Source organism: Helianthus annuus, chromosome 6 (genome assembly GCF_002127325.2).
Source record: "Helianthus annuus cultivar XRQ/B chromosome 6, HanXRQr2.0-SUNRISE, whole genome shotgun sequence".
NCBI lineage: Eukaryota > Viridiplantae > Streptophyta > Magnoliopsida > Asterales > Asteraceae > Helianthus > Helianthus annuus.
Window position 1 is genome coordinate 67,265,748 of NC_035438.2, and position 15,987 is coordinate 67,281,734.

The window sequence follows — 15,987 nt, forward strand, 5'->3', positions numbered from 1 at the left end:
TAGTACTTTGCCATTCTTGGTTGCTGGAAAATTTGGATCGAATGATTGATATGACGAGAATCCAGTTTTGTTGTTTGATCTTTGAGATGATTCTCTAGAAGAACTTTTTGCATTAAACGCAGTTTCGATCTTCGGTGCAATGTTGGTCCTATCACTAGTACCTCCTTTGTAATACAGACCAATGTCTTGTTCACCATCAAAGTCCTTCATTCTCGTTATCTTTCGTTGTTCCATCTCTAGAGCTTCGAGTTGTTCAATAAACGTGCTCAGCGTTAGATTGTCAAATTCAGGTTTATTTTTCAACATCATAAGATACATGCCCCAAACATCTTGTGGCAACGTATCGGCCAACTTTTCAATCCATTCTTCATTATCTTTCGTGATATTCAATCTCTTCATGTTCATCACCAAATTGCAATATCTTTCTATAATCTGCTTGGTGTTTTCAGTTTTTAATCCACGAAATAGATCAAATTCTTTCTTCAAAAGCGACATTTTGTTCTTGATCATCTCTTTACTTCCAACAAACTTCGATCTTAGTTCTTTCCATATTAAATGAGCAATTCCGTTGTGTTGTAGTAAAATCAAAATTTCTTCCTTAATAGCTTGCTGTAATAAACTAACCATCATCTTTTCAGTTTTGTATTTCTTTTTCTCATCAACACTTAGATCTTTAATAGCAACCTTCTCTCCATTGTCATTAACGGGTCTAATATATCGATATTCAATACATTCCCATGCATCTAAGTAATTTGCTTGAACCCAATTTTCAAAACGTTCCTCCCATCCACTATACTCTTCAATACTCATGAGCTTAGGCGGCTTTTGCATGGTGCCCATTTCATTTTCTAGCATCATATTCTGAGTCATAATGATTGGGGTAGCAAATGCATTATAGAATTCGTTTTCCATAATTCAGTTATCAAAAATTCACAAACACAGACTTTCAAACGAACTACTAATTTTCACACTGTGACAACTCGAGTTTCCAAGATTCCACTTTCGCATTTATTGCACGTTCACTGTTTGTTTAGTTGTTTACTTGCACAATTGGTTTGCGTTGTAACTGTATATGTTTTGGTTCGATAAAGTGTATTGTAATTGTGCATGGTTATGTGTTACTTATGAAAGATTTGACAAATGCATGAACTTGGTGGTAAAACTGTAAATTACATTGTGATGGGTGTGCCTTATGTAAAAGATGATACTTAGGGGTGAGTAGAGTAATTAGTGAAATTTCGATCACTCTTAACCCTAACCTCCTTCACTAATCACAACACAAAAATCAATATACGTACTTTCACATTCTCCAATCCTCTCTACAATCATCTTCTTTATCATTGGCACAAGCTCTCAATCATCACCATTGATTCCTCTCTTTATCTAGAATCAATCCAAGGTAATTGTTTAATGATTGTTTTTTGTTAATCGTTGATTGATTGATTGATGCTAAAACCCTAGTTCTTCGTATGATGGTTCTGTGTAATGATAAATTCTGATTATTGTGAAATGTTTATGACTAGAAGTATAATCAAATGATTGACAATGAGATGCTTGTAAGATAGAATGTTTGATTTGCTGACTAGATTACTGCAATGCAAATGTATGATATTAGGGTTCTTGATCATAACTGTTACATTGCCTGGGAATGATCGTAGAAACGTAACTGTTCCAATGAAGATTGAATGTTCGCATAATGATGTTAGTTAGGTCCGACCTTTTGTAACTTAAACCTAGTCCGACTTTTAGACGCTTATACATGATCCGAACTTTATGAGGTAGTTAGGTCCGAATTTTGTAATGTGAGCATAGGTCCGAATTTTTTTTATAAAGGAACCCTTTGGTCCGAATTTTGTGATACACTCACAAAGGTCCGACTTTTATTACATATAGATATAGTCCGACTTTTCTAATTGAGCCTTGTCCAAATTTTAAAGGCATATGCGCATGTCCGAGCTTTTCAACATATGCGCATGTCCGACTTTTACATATATACTTGTAAGGGGTCCGACTTTTATATGGGCAAGGGGGTTCGACTTTTAATTGTGTTGCCTAGTCCGAACTTTGCAAATACTAATGGTCCGAGTTTTAGGCCATGATGCCTTGTCCGAATTTCACTTGTATTAAGTGTTGTCCGACTTTTTAAGATGATATGTAGGAAGTCTGACTTTTTGTATGTTGAGGGGGTGATCCGACTTTTATGCTTGATAACCTTGTCCGACCTTATGAAATGGAAGCATGGTCCAAGTTTTACACTTAATTGAATGCATGTCTGAGTTTATAAGTGATGTATGAACCGAGTTTACTTGTAAACACCATTGCTAGAGTCTACTGTATGTTTCTATACATTACAACATGCTATTGTATGCTACTGTATATGACTGTATGATACTGTGTGTACAACAATCTATGTCACGTTATTTTGTACACGATTATCACATGGAATCACCGTTGTTTGGTCATTAAGGAGTTGTAAACCCTAAAGAACGTAAACACTCACATCGAGTTTATGTGCAATGTACCCTAGGCCGTGTGTAACGGACCTAATCATTTATTACATTAGAAGCAATAACATACCGAGCAAACCAAGGTGAGTTCACACTCTTACCAAGGCATGGGATTCCCGGGGTTGGCAATGGGATTGAAGGAATAGATTTGTACTTACACTGTTACTAGACTATCTACCATCGTCCTCGGATGAGCAGGACACATACGTAAAACCTACGTATACTTGTACTCATCACTGTCCTCAGGCTGCGAAGGACACTCACGTAAAACCTACGTGAATTTATACTTACTACTGCCTCGGTTGTGTCAGGCACTTACGTAAAACCTACGTAAACCCCCACGTACCCCTGTCCTCGGTTTGTGAAGGACACTTACGTAAATCCTACGTAAACCTTGTACGTACTACTGTTCCCAGGTTAAGAAAAATACTTATGGTTACAAATAGTCTAGTGTATATGCAACATGGGAAGCCCCCACCAATAGAACATACTATCGGCCCAGTAGAGCCACACGTTACAAACGAACTTACTATTACGCACTTACTTTCTGTGAACTCGCTCAACTAGTTGTTGACTCTCTGTTACATGCCTTGCAGGTCGTTAGGTATACATGGAGCTTGCATGGGGAGGCGCGGTTGTTGTGGACAAGGATCGTGATTGCTTTGATTAAACATTATGACATTACATACTTTATTTATGTTGGGCTTTTACTCATACGCTTGCGCTAAACTTTGTTATTACACTTATGTTTTGAACACCTTTCATATGGATTGGTTTGGTTAAATGACAATTACTTTTACTATTTACGTTGTTCTATATGATTGGTGGCTTGATCCTGGTCAGTCACGCTCCCAAGCGGTGATACTCCGCAGGTGGATTTTGGGGGTGTGACACACACGATCTGGAAATATTCAATCCCAAACGATCTGGCTAAGTATCAATTCGTGCGAGCTGGAATTGTTTCACATAAACTGATTTGAAGCGAACTGAGGAACCTCAAGCGAACTGAACTAAATGATTTTCAATTCGTGCGAATTGGATAATTTCCAAGCGAACCGGTGTTTAATTAACCAATTCGTACGAAATGGCTTAATTTGGTACAACCTGGGTCCACTTCGTGCGAATTGGAAGTTCAATTCAAGCGAACTGAATCAATTATATCCAATTCGTGTGAAATGGAACAATGTTTCACACGACCTGATGCACAATTCGTATGAATTGATGCTGATGTCACACAATCGGACGGTTTTTGAAAAAATTGATCACGTTTTAGGTCGATTTTAGGTCTGATTCTTTCAAGGATTTATTAAAACAATATTTCTCACGTTATATGTGAAAATCAAGCCATTTTATCCGTGAAAACTCAGTTAATTTTGAAAAATCGTGAAGAAAGTGAGTAGAAATGAGAATTTTCGGTGAAAAACAGCTTAAATCAGTAAGAACTCTTCCTCCTGAGCTCTGATACCACTTGTAGGATCGTTGTGAGACCCAAACGAGTCGTTCAGAAGAGATCTCATCCAATACGAAAGGCGGAAACAGAAGTATCGGAGTTATTTCAGCTGGATTTGCACACAAAATCACTTAAACTATCTCTTATATTGATTTGATGATGATTTACAGCCTGGAGATACTTCGGCAGAGCTTCGCTACCGGAATCCAAACGTTACAAATGAAATCTCAAGCTCACTATATATAGGCAGTCCATTTCGCATGGAATGGCCTCACACAAAATGGCATTTCGTGCGAACTGGCCTTACCATTTCATGCGAAATGGCTCCATCCTACATGTTTCTTATTTTTCTCGTTCTACGTGACTTAATCTATCATTCTAGTTACAAGACTCGATACAAGACAAAGTCGACAGACATATGCACCAACAGTTCCTATATTAGGACGTGTAGAAAATCAATCTCTGGGATTGCAATATTTAAAATACGCACCCAAAGGTGAGTGTCACTAAACCCCTATTTTTACTGTTTTATATATATTTTGGGGGTGGAACACGTCGTTAAATGGGTTTAATAATGTTTTCGAAATAAAACATACCTTTTAATATAAAATATATATTTTCGCTGAAATCATATGAATTTGATAAATTATACGTTTCGAAGTAAAACGTTTTTGATGAATGAATATTGTATGTGCGGTATTTCTTAAGTGAAACGAGACCGTACGGATTGGGGATGAATTCCGGACTGGGTCTCAACATTTGAGTGACAGGGGAATTCGTAAATCGTCGTGTATTAAATTGTCATATTAGTAGGATATATATATTGTACGTGAGGCAGACATCATATTGTTCTTCGAGAAAGAACCCTGCGCCCATGATGTCGTTTAATCATTTAAGTAATGTACGCGAATAATTGTTGGTAGATCTATCGGGTTGATAACCCCGTCGTGACCGGTCGCCCCGTGTCAAGTCAAGCGACGAATTTTGATTCTGTTTATTGTCTAGCGTTGATTATCCCTGCATGGTTAATATATAGTTCGTATCGTCTAGCTAGCATACGAGTCTGAAAATTGACGCAATCATTTAATATACAAAACTTGGGCAGTAACAATATTGTCGGGTTCGTGAAATTGTGACGGAAGGCCCATGAATTTTATTAAGAAAGTAAAATGGACTTTCTAAGAATTAAATGGATGTTTTTAAATAATGTAACACTCTAGTTACTATTTAACGGTTTTTGTATATAAATACCAACAATTAGATGTGTAATTAAGTTTACACATACTATAAAAATACGAGTTTATTAAAACTTTTACAAATCATAAGTTATTCAACATAAGTGATCGAATTTGTCGTTTAAAAATTTGCGACGAGGAAATGTGCGGAAGCATGTATCTTTATCGTGTTCGGTCCTTCGATGAGCTTGATCGTCTTCCGGCATCCAAAAAGAACCTACATTTCATAAACATGAAATGCTTTAGTCATACGGGGATTGTAATAAGTCTAAACAAATCCGGTAATGACAATGGAAGGAAAAAGAATCCCAACGTTAAACTCTTGATCTCAAAACATGGGTTTCCAACTGGCCTCCACCGTAACTTACGGTGGCACCGTAAGTTACGGTGGCCCCTGGTGTGCCATGCCCCTACCGTAAATCAGTAGGGGGCTGCCGTAAGGCCTTCAGCTCCACCGTAACTTACGGTGGCACCGTAAGTTACGGTGGCCCCTGCATTCCAGCTTTCCTATTTTGCCGTTAATTGGCACGAAAACTTTCGTATCTTACAAACCGCTTATCCGTTTGACCCACCGTTTCTTCCTACGTGATTGTAATTTGACCCTTCATAATATGGAGTCAAAATCCAACATCCAAATTAACAAAATTTAAGACTTTTAAGTCTTCGGCTTATTACCATTTTTACCAAATTTTGACCCGTTCACGATTTTATCAAACAAACATGTTTACTTGATCCATAAACTCATGGAAATAATAATTTCAATATTTCCTATCAAATAATTCATAGATCATGGGTTTCTTACTTAGTTAGAACCCGTTTACATTCAAGTGCTTAATTTGACCCGTTAAAAGTATTTAAGCACTTTAAAGCTTAAAGTCGCTTTCATTCATTTCTAGCGTTATATACAACATTCTTATCAAGTAATTTTCCACCACAACTATAATTGTGGTGGACTTAATGAGATGATCTATATACTCCGAGTTTTTCTCGTCTGATTGCTAATTTACGGCAAAGACTCATATAGAGTTATTTGACCGAAAGTTTACATCTTTCGCTTCTTACACTTATTCCAATTATTTATTTGATCACAAAACTCGTTTCAAAACTACCTTTAAAGGTTGTTTATTCGAATTAGCCAACGAGGGCGTTTTAGTCAATTTTAGTCATTCTTTTAGGACGAAGGACTATTAGTGCTTGTTTGAACCCCAAATCCGACCTTTTAACCATATTCTTGTTTAGAAACCAATATGTTTCTAAAACACCTTAATCATAACTCAACTTATTCGCTTTACCTGAAAGATAACCGAATATCTTATTTTAACCTCGTCTAACTATTATAAAACTCCAAGCTCTACATGATGAGTTGTATTATTATACATACCTGGCTCGGATCAATATATTGACCCGTTTCAATACCTTTCCTTAGTGGCTGCTAAGCGATAGCGATGTAAGCATCCATGTGCTATTTATTTCCTAAAATCATGCATCTTGACAACCCATTAGTCGATATTGTCAAAGGGTGATAATTTCACCTTTTGACCCGTTTGGCCGAATTGACCGATTATATTAGAGAGATGATATTTATTACCACCTCGTATATATATATGACTCGCTCCGATTTACACCGTGCGGTCACTTACTTATAATTCCATTTCTTAACACTTTTTAGCCTACTATGGCTTACGTCATAAATTATCTTTTTCGTAATACGACAAAAGGATATTATGAAATATATGACTAGTATAAGATATACTTACCTCGTGTCCGAACTATGCTTTTTCCTTTCCTTCTTGATTCGTTTGACCCGCTCCCTCATCAAGCTTCTACCTAGCTTGTTACGCGTCAAACTATCATCATTGTTTTCAATGTGGTTAGTTTAATCACAATTTAATACGATTATTCCACCTTACGCATTTCAAACCAAAGATTACCATTTATCGCATTATGGGTCAGTTTGACTTTTCGAAAGTCACACATCCCTTAATATGCACATTCATGTTCCTTAGCTAGTTTAGGCATTTTCAATTTACCCGGTGGGCGTTCCTTTAAGCTATCGTTCTAACGAATCTTTTAACTCGAGTTCATGCTATTGTTAACACTAAGTTAGCCTAGTTCTTGATTATCGAAGACACTATATTTCTTTATCTCATAAAATCCACGGGTTTTCCCTCTATAAGTGAAACCCGTTTTGTCATGTTATTAGGCATTTATCCAAACCAAGTTCTATCTATGAACTAGTAGATACCCAATTTCACTTAGGCATTACATCGAACACCTTATGGGCATATTCTATAAATAATTCATTGACAAGCTCATGACTTGTCATATAACTCGAATTTTTCATCATTCAAACTATTTAACACACATATTTGCCTTTAAAGTTCTGAAATAACTTTGCATATGTCAAATTACACTAGAACAACCCAAAATTTCCTAGTGTTTATCAATTCTACTTAACCCACTAGTCACCTACAATGGTGACCATGGTTTTTACTAGAATTTAGCACATGAATTCAGTTTTCACTAGAATAGTATTCACAATTCTAGTGTTTATCTAGTCTCTACAAACTCAATAATCATCTACTATGGTGATCAAAATTGCTAGAATCATCACACTAAATTTCAACAAGAATTCATCTAGGGTTTTATCCCTAAACATCATATTACTTCTAACTTCATCCATGCATCAAGAAATCAAGCTGAATTTTCATTTTTCACATTTAATCTAGAATTCAAGATGCAACAAGATACCACAATTTTGCATACCTTTTGATCCCCGTAACGAGATGATCACTAATTCATGCTTGAAACTTGATTTGGAGCAGATTAAAGGCTTCAATTTGTGAATTTTGGGAGATTTGGGGGTTTGATGGAGAAACCTGGTCGCCCCCTGTGTTTAACATCGACCAGACACACACTAAGTGTGTGTTTGGTGTGGTTTATTTTTGTTTTAATCATACAACTTTCACAATTGCCCCTTTTTAGTCCCTCGTGTTTTTATTTTAATCAAATGAAACTATAATTCATTATTTATTTAGTCACATGTTACTAACTAGGTTAATTACTCCTAGTTACTTTAACGGGTTCGGGAAGTTATAACCTGTTATGTTTTAAGTCCAGTTAATTTGGCCTTCTTATATACTTTGTTTTCTCAAAGTATTTATTCCCCTTTTAACTAATATTAGGTTTATTTATTTGAGTCCTAATATTTACCGGGTTAATATTTACCACTAACGGTATTTTACCCGTTTTTACTATTAACGTGATTTGATTACCAAACCCGTTTTCGGGATGTTACAAGTCTACCCCCCTTAAAGAGGTTTCATCCTCGAAACCTTTTCTTACGTAATTCATTGAGTTTAAACTCAATGTATTCTATCCGAGAAATATTTTAAACATCACCTATACTTTTTAACCAATCGTTAGTATTACCCGAAAAGTATGGTAACATCTTTTTGGTTACTAATTGTCTACATATCTCATACGACATAGTATAATTTCGAAATAACGTAATCTCGTTATTTCCACTAGTTTAGTTAACTTAGCGATATCTATCGCTTTCATATACTATCGAATTCCTTATGAATCCGTTACTTTGACCCATTTAAAGGTCTTAAGTGAAATCTTTCACTTTTAGCAACAATTTCTTTTGTTTTCAAAATTCATTTATTCATTCCAGTTATACCGAATCCACCGCTTACAAGCAACCAAATTGCTTAAATGACCTTAACCGGTCTCACTAACTAGACTTATTAGTCCAGTTACTTTTTTTTTACCGCTCGCATGGTTATAATGTGATTCCACTTCACATTGCATGTATTGACCGTGATCGTCTCACGTCACGTTTAATTTTTATCAACCTTTCATTTTCGAAAAGATCACTTTTCGAATATTTCGTCTTGCGCCTATCAGCGTCAAGACTTGTATCTTTCATGCTTACTATTTAAATTCCTATCAGAATTTATGTTTGTAAAAACATTATTTCTTACTAAAACCGAAGTTTTAGTTTTAGGATTTTCTCCTTAACTTTTGTCAATTATCCATACCAGGATATTGACAGTCCCTAATTTATTCTTATTTGGTTATATCCCATTACCGGGCTCATTATTCTCTTGCATTTAACGCTACCTTTATCTGGCTAGTGCTCATTTGTGCCATTCGGCGTTATATTGTATTCAACATGTTTGACCTATTAATGTGATATCTATCACTTAATAAACAATCAACTTTATTCTTTATTCAACCCATTCGACTTCGAATAGTTGAACATATTTACGCACAATTTCTATATACGAGATTTTATAGTCCTAACTCGTAATCCAAGTTACTTTGATTTTTCAACCCGCGTTCACGTCTCTTGGTTTATGCATGTGTTTAATTCTTATCCATCAACCGGGTGTTTCACCGAAGTCGTTATTATTGCAACCCTCCCGATATGCATCAAGACTTCGCTTCATTTTTATATTCCGACTTTGTCCTCAAGTTTGATGTTTTACAAAAACGACCCGTTTAGAGACATATTCGCATTTTCCGGGTTCGAGTGTAAGTTCACCCCCTCCCAATACATGTCTACCTTGTTTTACACGTTTATATTTTCCGGGTTCGAGTATAAGTACACCCCCTCCCAATACATGTCTACCTTGTTTTACATGTTTATATTTTTCCGGGTTCGAGTGTATGTACACCCCCTCCCAATACATGTCTACATCACTTTTTCATGCTTGTATTTTCTGGGTTCGAGTGTAAGTACACTCCCTCCCAACACTTGTCTAAATCATTTTTCATGCTTGTGTTTTCTGGGTTCGAGTGTAAGTACACTCCCTCCCAATACTTGTCTAAATCATTTTTTCATGCTTGTGTTTTCTGGGTTTGAGTGTAAGTACACTCCCTCCCAATACTTGTCTAAATCATTTTACATGCTTCTTTGTCCCTTCATTCGGGCTCATTATCCTGATGTAATACGCTTCCGTCACTCGGTTGTGCGTTTACCTTATTATCAAACATTTTGCTTATCTGATTCATTTGGGTACTTTTTAATTAGTCCCATTCACTCCGCCCTTACTACATCGGATGTAAATGTGTCCGCTATAAGAAACTCGTGGTATCATATGCCACTACTTACTTGGCCAGAGTAAGCGATTTAACACATGACATACACGACCTTTTTATAGTTTTCACATCACGCCCTATGTAAGTAACGCCTCTATTCGGTTTCCTTGGAAATTATATCCTGGATATGTATTTCTGTTCAGGTTTTTCCAAGTTTCTAATTTACCTATGCAACGATCATTCTCTACATGTGTGTTGCATATTGCTAATTGTGCGATTATATTTAAAAACACGCACCTGGTAATGCTTGCCCCGACGTGCGTTTCTTGCCATTAACCTTGTTCGCGGTCGTTACGCGATTTAGTCCTTAGTGAGCATGCTCCTATCGTCATACTTCAGACCGTTCCTCTATCATATCCTTAATTTGTTCAACTCTTGTCATCTTTAAATGCAAGTGTCCTTCAATCAAGATATTCACAAAAGTTAGTAATATCAACTTCAATAACCGCCTGTATTATAATACAAGGCTTTTTCTACTATACACGCCAACGCGCGTATTTTTGTCAACTATATCAATCATTTATTTGGGGTAACGTGTATTACACGGTAACCCTATGTGTTGTCTACAACACTTTAATACGCTAAACCATTAGCATACATGCACTTACCGGATTTGCGATCAAGCCTCGAACCGAACACTATTCTTTGTCAAGAGCATAAGGTTTAAGTCCAAGCATGGTTCCTCCCCACCATACTCGAATCTCTTAAACCAGGGCTCTGATACCAACTTGTAACACTCTAGTTACTATTTAACGGTTTTTATATATAAATACCAACAATTAGATGTGTAATTAAGTTTATACATACTATAAAAATACGAGTTTATTAAAACTTTTACAAATCATAAGTTATTCAACATAAGTGATCGAATTTGTCGTTTAAAAATTTGCGACGAGGAAATGTGCGGAAGCATGTATCTTTATCGTGTTCGGTCCTTCGATGAGCTTGATCGTCTTCCGGCATCCAAAAAGAACCTACATTTCATAAACATGAAATGCTTTAGTCATACGGGGATTGTAATAAGTCTAAACAAATCTGGTAATGACAATGGAAGGAAAAAGAATCCCAACGTTAAACTCTTGATCTCAAAACATGGATTTCCAACTGGCCTCCACCGTAACTTACGGTGGCACCGTAAGTTACGGTGGCCCCTGGTGTGACATGCCCCTACCGTAAATCAGTAGGGGGCTGCCGTAAGGCCTTCAGCTCCACCGTAACTTACGGTGGCACCGTAAGTTACGGTGGCACCGTAAGTTACGGTGGCCCCTGCATTCCAGCTTTCCTATTTTGCCGTTAATTGGCACGAAAACTTTCGTATCTTACAAACCGCTTATCCGTTTGACCCACCGTTTCTTCCTACGTGATTGTAATTTAACCCTTCATAATATGGAGTCAAAATCCAACATCCGAATTAATAAAATTTAAGACTTTTAAGTCTTCGGCTTATTACCATTTTTACCAAATTTTGACCCGTTCACGATTTTATCAAACAAACATGTTTACTTGATCCATAAACTCATGGAAATCATAATTTCAATATTTCCTATCAAATAATTCATAGATCATGGGTTTCTTACTTAGTTAGAACCCGTTTACGTTCAAGTGCTTAATTTGACCCGTTAAAGGTATTTAAGCACTTTAAAGCTTAAAGTCGCTTTCATTCATTTCTAGCGTTATATACAACATTCTTATCAAGTAATTTTCCACCACAACTATAATTGTGGTGGACTTAATGAGATGATCTATATACTCCGAGTTTTTCTCGTCTGATTGCTAATTTACGGCAAAGACTCATATAGAGTTATTTGACCGAAAGTTTACATCTTTCGCTTCTTACACTTATTCCAATTATTTATTTGATCATAAAACTCGTTTCAAAACTACCTTTAAAGGTTGTTTATTCGAATTAGCCAACGAGGGCGTTTTAGTCAATTTTAGTCATTCTTTTACGACGAAGGACTATTAGTGCTTGTTTGAACCCCAAATCCGACCTTTTAACCATATTCTTGTTTAGAAACCAATATGTTTCTAAAACACCTTAATCATAACTCAACTTATTCGCTTTACCTAAAAGATAACCGAATATCTTATTTTAACCTCGTATAACTATTATAAAACTCCAAGCTCTACATGATGAGTTGTATTATTATACATACCTGGCTCGGATCAATATATTGACCCGTTTCAATACCTTTCCTTAGTGGCTGCTAAGCGATAGCGATGTAAGCATCCATGTGCTATTTATTTCCTAAAATCATGCATCTTGACAACCCATTAGTCGATATTGTCAAAGGGTGATAATTTCACCTTTTGACCCGTTTGGCCGAATTGACCGATTATATTAGAGAGATGATATTTATTACCACCTCGTATATATATATGACTCGCTCCGATTTACACCGTGCGGTCACTTACTTATAATTCCATTTCTTAACACTTTTTAGCCTACTATGGCTTACGTCATAAATTATCTTTTTCGTAATACGACAAAAGGATATTATGAAATATATGACTAGTATAAGATATACTTACCTCGTGTCCGAACTATGCTTTTTCCTTTCCTTCTTGATTCGTTTGACCCGCTCCCTCATCAAGCTTCCACCTAGCTTGTTACGCGTCAAACTATCATCATTGTTTTCAAGGTGGTTAGTTTAATCACAATTTAATACGATTATTCCACCTTACGCATTTCAAACCAAAGATTACCATTTATCGCATTATGGGCCAGTTTGACTTTTCGAAAGTCACACATCCCTTAATATGCACATTCATGTTCCTTAGCTAGTTTAGGCATTTTCAATTTACCCGGTGGGCGTTCCTTTAAGCTATCGTTCTAACGAATCTTTTAACTCGAGTTCATGCTATTGTTAACACTAAGTTAGCCTAGTTCTTGATTATCGAAGACACTATATTTCTTTATCTCATAAAATCCACGGGTTTTCCCTCTATAAGTGAAACCCGTTTTGTCATGTTATTAGGCATTTATCCAAACCAAGTTCTATCTATGAACTAGTAGATACCCAATTTCACTTAGGCATTACATCGAACACCTTATGGGCATATTCTATAAATAATTCATTGACAAGCTCATGACTTGTCATATAACCCGAATTTTTCATCATTCAAACTATTTAACACACATTTGCCTTTAAAGTTCTGAAATAACTTTGCATATGTCAAATTACACTAGAACAACCCAAAATTTCCTAGTGTTTATCAATTCTACTTAACCCACTAGTCACCTACAATGGTGACCATGGTTTTTACTAGAATTTAGCACATGAATTCAGTTTTCACTAGAATAGTATTCACAATTCTAATGTTTATCTAGTCTCTACAAACTCAATAATCATCTACTATGGTGATCAAAATTGCTAGAATCTTCACACTAAATTTCAACAAGAATTCATCTAGGGTTTTATCCCTAAACATCATATTACTTCTAATTTCATCCATGCATCAAGAAATCAAGCTGAATTTTCATTTTTCACATTTAACCTAGAATTCAAGATGCAACAAAATACCACAATTTTGCATACCTTTTGATCCTCGTAACGAGATGATCACTAATTCATGCTTGAAACTTGATTTGGAGCAGATTAGAGGCTTCAATTTGTGAATTTTGGGAGATTTGGGGGTTTGATGGAGAAACCTGGTCGCCCCCTGTGTTTAACATCGACCAGACACACACTAAGTGTGTGTTTGGTGTGGTTTATTTTTGTTTTAATCATACAACTTTCACAATTGCCCCTTTTTAGTCCCTCGTGTTTTTATTTTAATCAAATGAAACTATAATTCATTATTTATTTAGTCACATGTTACTAACTAGGTTAATTACTCCTAGTTACTTTAACGGGTTCGGGAAGTTATAACCCGTTATGTTTTAAGTCCAGTTAATTTGGCCTTCTTATATACTTTGTTTTCTCAAAGTATTTATTCCCCTTTTAACTAATATTAGGTTTATTTATTTGAGTCCTAATATTTACCGGGTTAATATTTACCACTAACGGTATTTTACCCGTTTTTACTATTAACGTGGTTTGATTACCAAACCCGTTTTCGGGATGTTACAAATAAACACCTAAACAGAAAGTTTTCCTTGGAATAAAATCTGTTAGTAAACGAATAAGTGAACTCACCTTCCTTTGTGTTGACACTTGATTTTTAACGTGTTCTACAGGTACCTGAGTTCGGCTTCGGGAAATCATGGCGTATCTTGTGTTTGATGATGCATGTTGTTATGTTTAAATATATTGGACAACTTTTAAAAACTATCTGGGACGTTTGTAATAAGATCCGCGAGGATCAAAACAACTTAACTTATGTGGTTGTGTCGTGACTTTTAAAATGTAATGTTTAATAATTATGTTTTAAAATATGTTAAAATGTCCAACAAAAGAGTGCATCGTCTAACTAGGTATAAATGGGCACCAATGTCACACCCCGACCGCGTTAAAACAACAAACCGCGGCGGAAACGTCGGGGAGTGATGCGACAAAATTATTGTTTCATCAACCATGGCAATTAAAGTTTTGTATTATTAAGATTAAAGTTTACATTGTCTTTTGAGTTCAAACTAAAACAACATAATTAACAGTCTTTTAAGTCACTAAGGCCCGAGTCCGCCTAAGTGAAGCACAAACATCATCATGCATTAGCACCTGAAACACATGTAAAAATAGGTACGTCAGCATAAAAATGCCTGTGAGATACATAGGTTTTATTTATGCAGGATTCATGACTTGTGGTTTAAAAAGTGTTTAACAAAATGTAGTCATGAACCTTGTAAAAATGTTTTCCTTTATGAAATCATATGAAAATCGATATGAAAGTCAAATGATGGTGAAAGGACAATGCATGGTTAAATGAATAACCAAGTAAAAGTGAATTTGTATAAAATAATTTGTAAAACAATGTCATGTTCTTGTATAAAATGTTTCATGTCTTGCCCAAGTGGTTTAGATAACGCAACGATGTATAATACAATAAAAGCACTTATATATAGGATGTACGAGCGGCACATCCACCATGCTTTTATCATATAACACATAGCCCCGTTACATAAGTCACTTATCAATAACCAACAAAATGTCATGTTTAATGTCAAAATGTTCATGCATAAACCATGTTTAATGTCATGTGTAACATGTATCATGTATAACCAATGAAATGCATAGCAAGTAGGAAGACATCTACTTAACTATGTAATGATATCAATGTGAAAACAAATGTCATGTATGGTGAATAACTAGTAATCACCTAACCATAGGAAAATGTACAAAACAAGGTTTTTGAATAAACCTAAGTTTAAATCAAATGTTATGTTTTGCAGAAAACAATGCTTTATGATTACAAACATTTATGCAGTAATGTTAATCGCATACATTCAAGCCTTGCGACTGTGGCGACAAACCTTTAAAAAAATTAAAGGTTTATCTAAGTTATGCAGTCGGATTCTGTCATTCCCAACTTCCAAACAAACCTAGGAAGTTGGAAACGGGAGTTGTCAATTCCTATGGTACCATTACATACTACCGAGCAGCGTGATCAATGTTAATGAATGTATTATTGTCCCGATTAAGCACACCAAATGTCATAACCAATGTAGCATGTGAAAACCATGTACTAGGAATGCTAAGTAAACATGCCTAGTAGAAATGTTCATGTAAAACAATGTGCTAGCATG

The 15,987-nt window shown here is 35.7% G+C and overlaps 1 long non-coding RNA gene across 1 annotated transcript; it reads right to left on the reverse strand.

Annotated features, from left to right (window-relative positions):
• Positions 1 to 11,123: 11,123 nt before the first annotated feature.
• Positions 11,124 to 12,982, reverse strand: LOC118479911. The gene is made up of 3 exons (XR_004861503.1): positions 12,834 to 12,982; positions 12,458 to 12,549; positions 11,124 to 11,275 (listed from the first exon to the last, which is right to left on the reverse strand). It is a non-coding gene; the product is annotated as an uncharacterized LOC118479911 (long non-coding RNA).
• Positions 12,983 to 15,987: the final 3,005 nt, after the last annotated feature.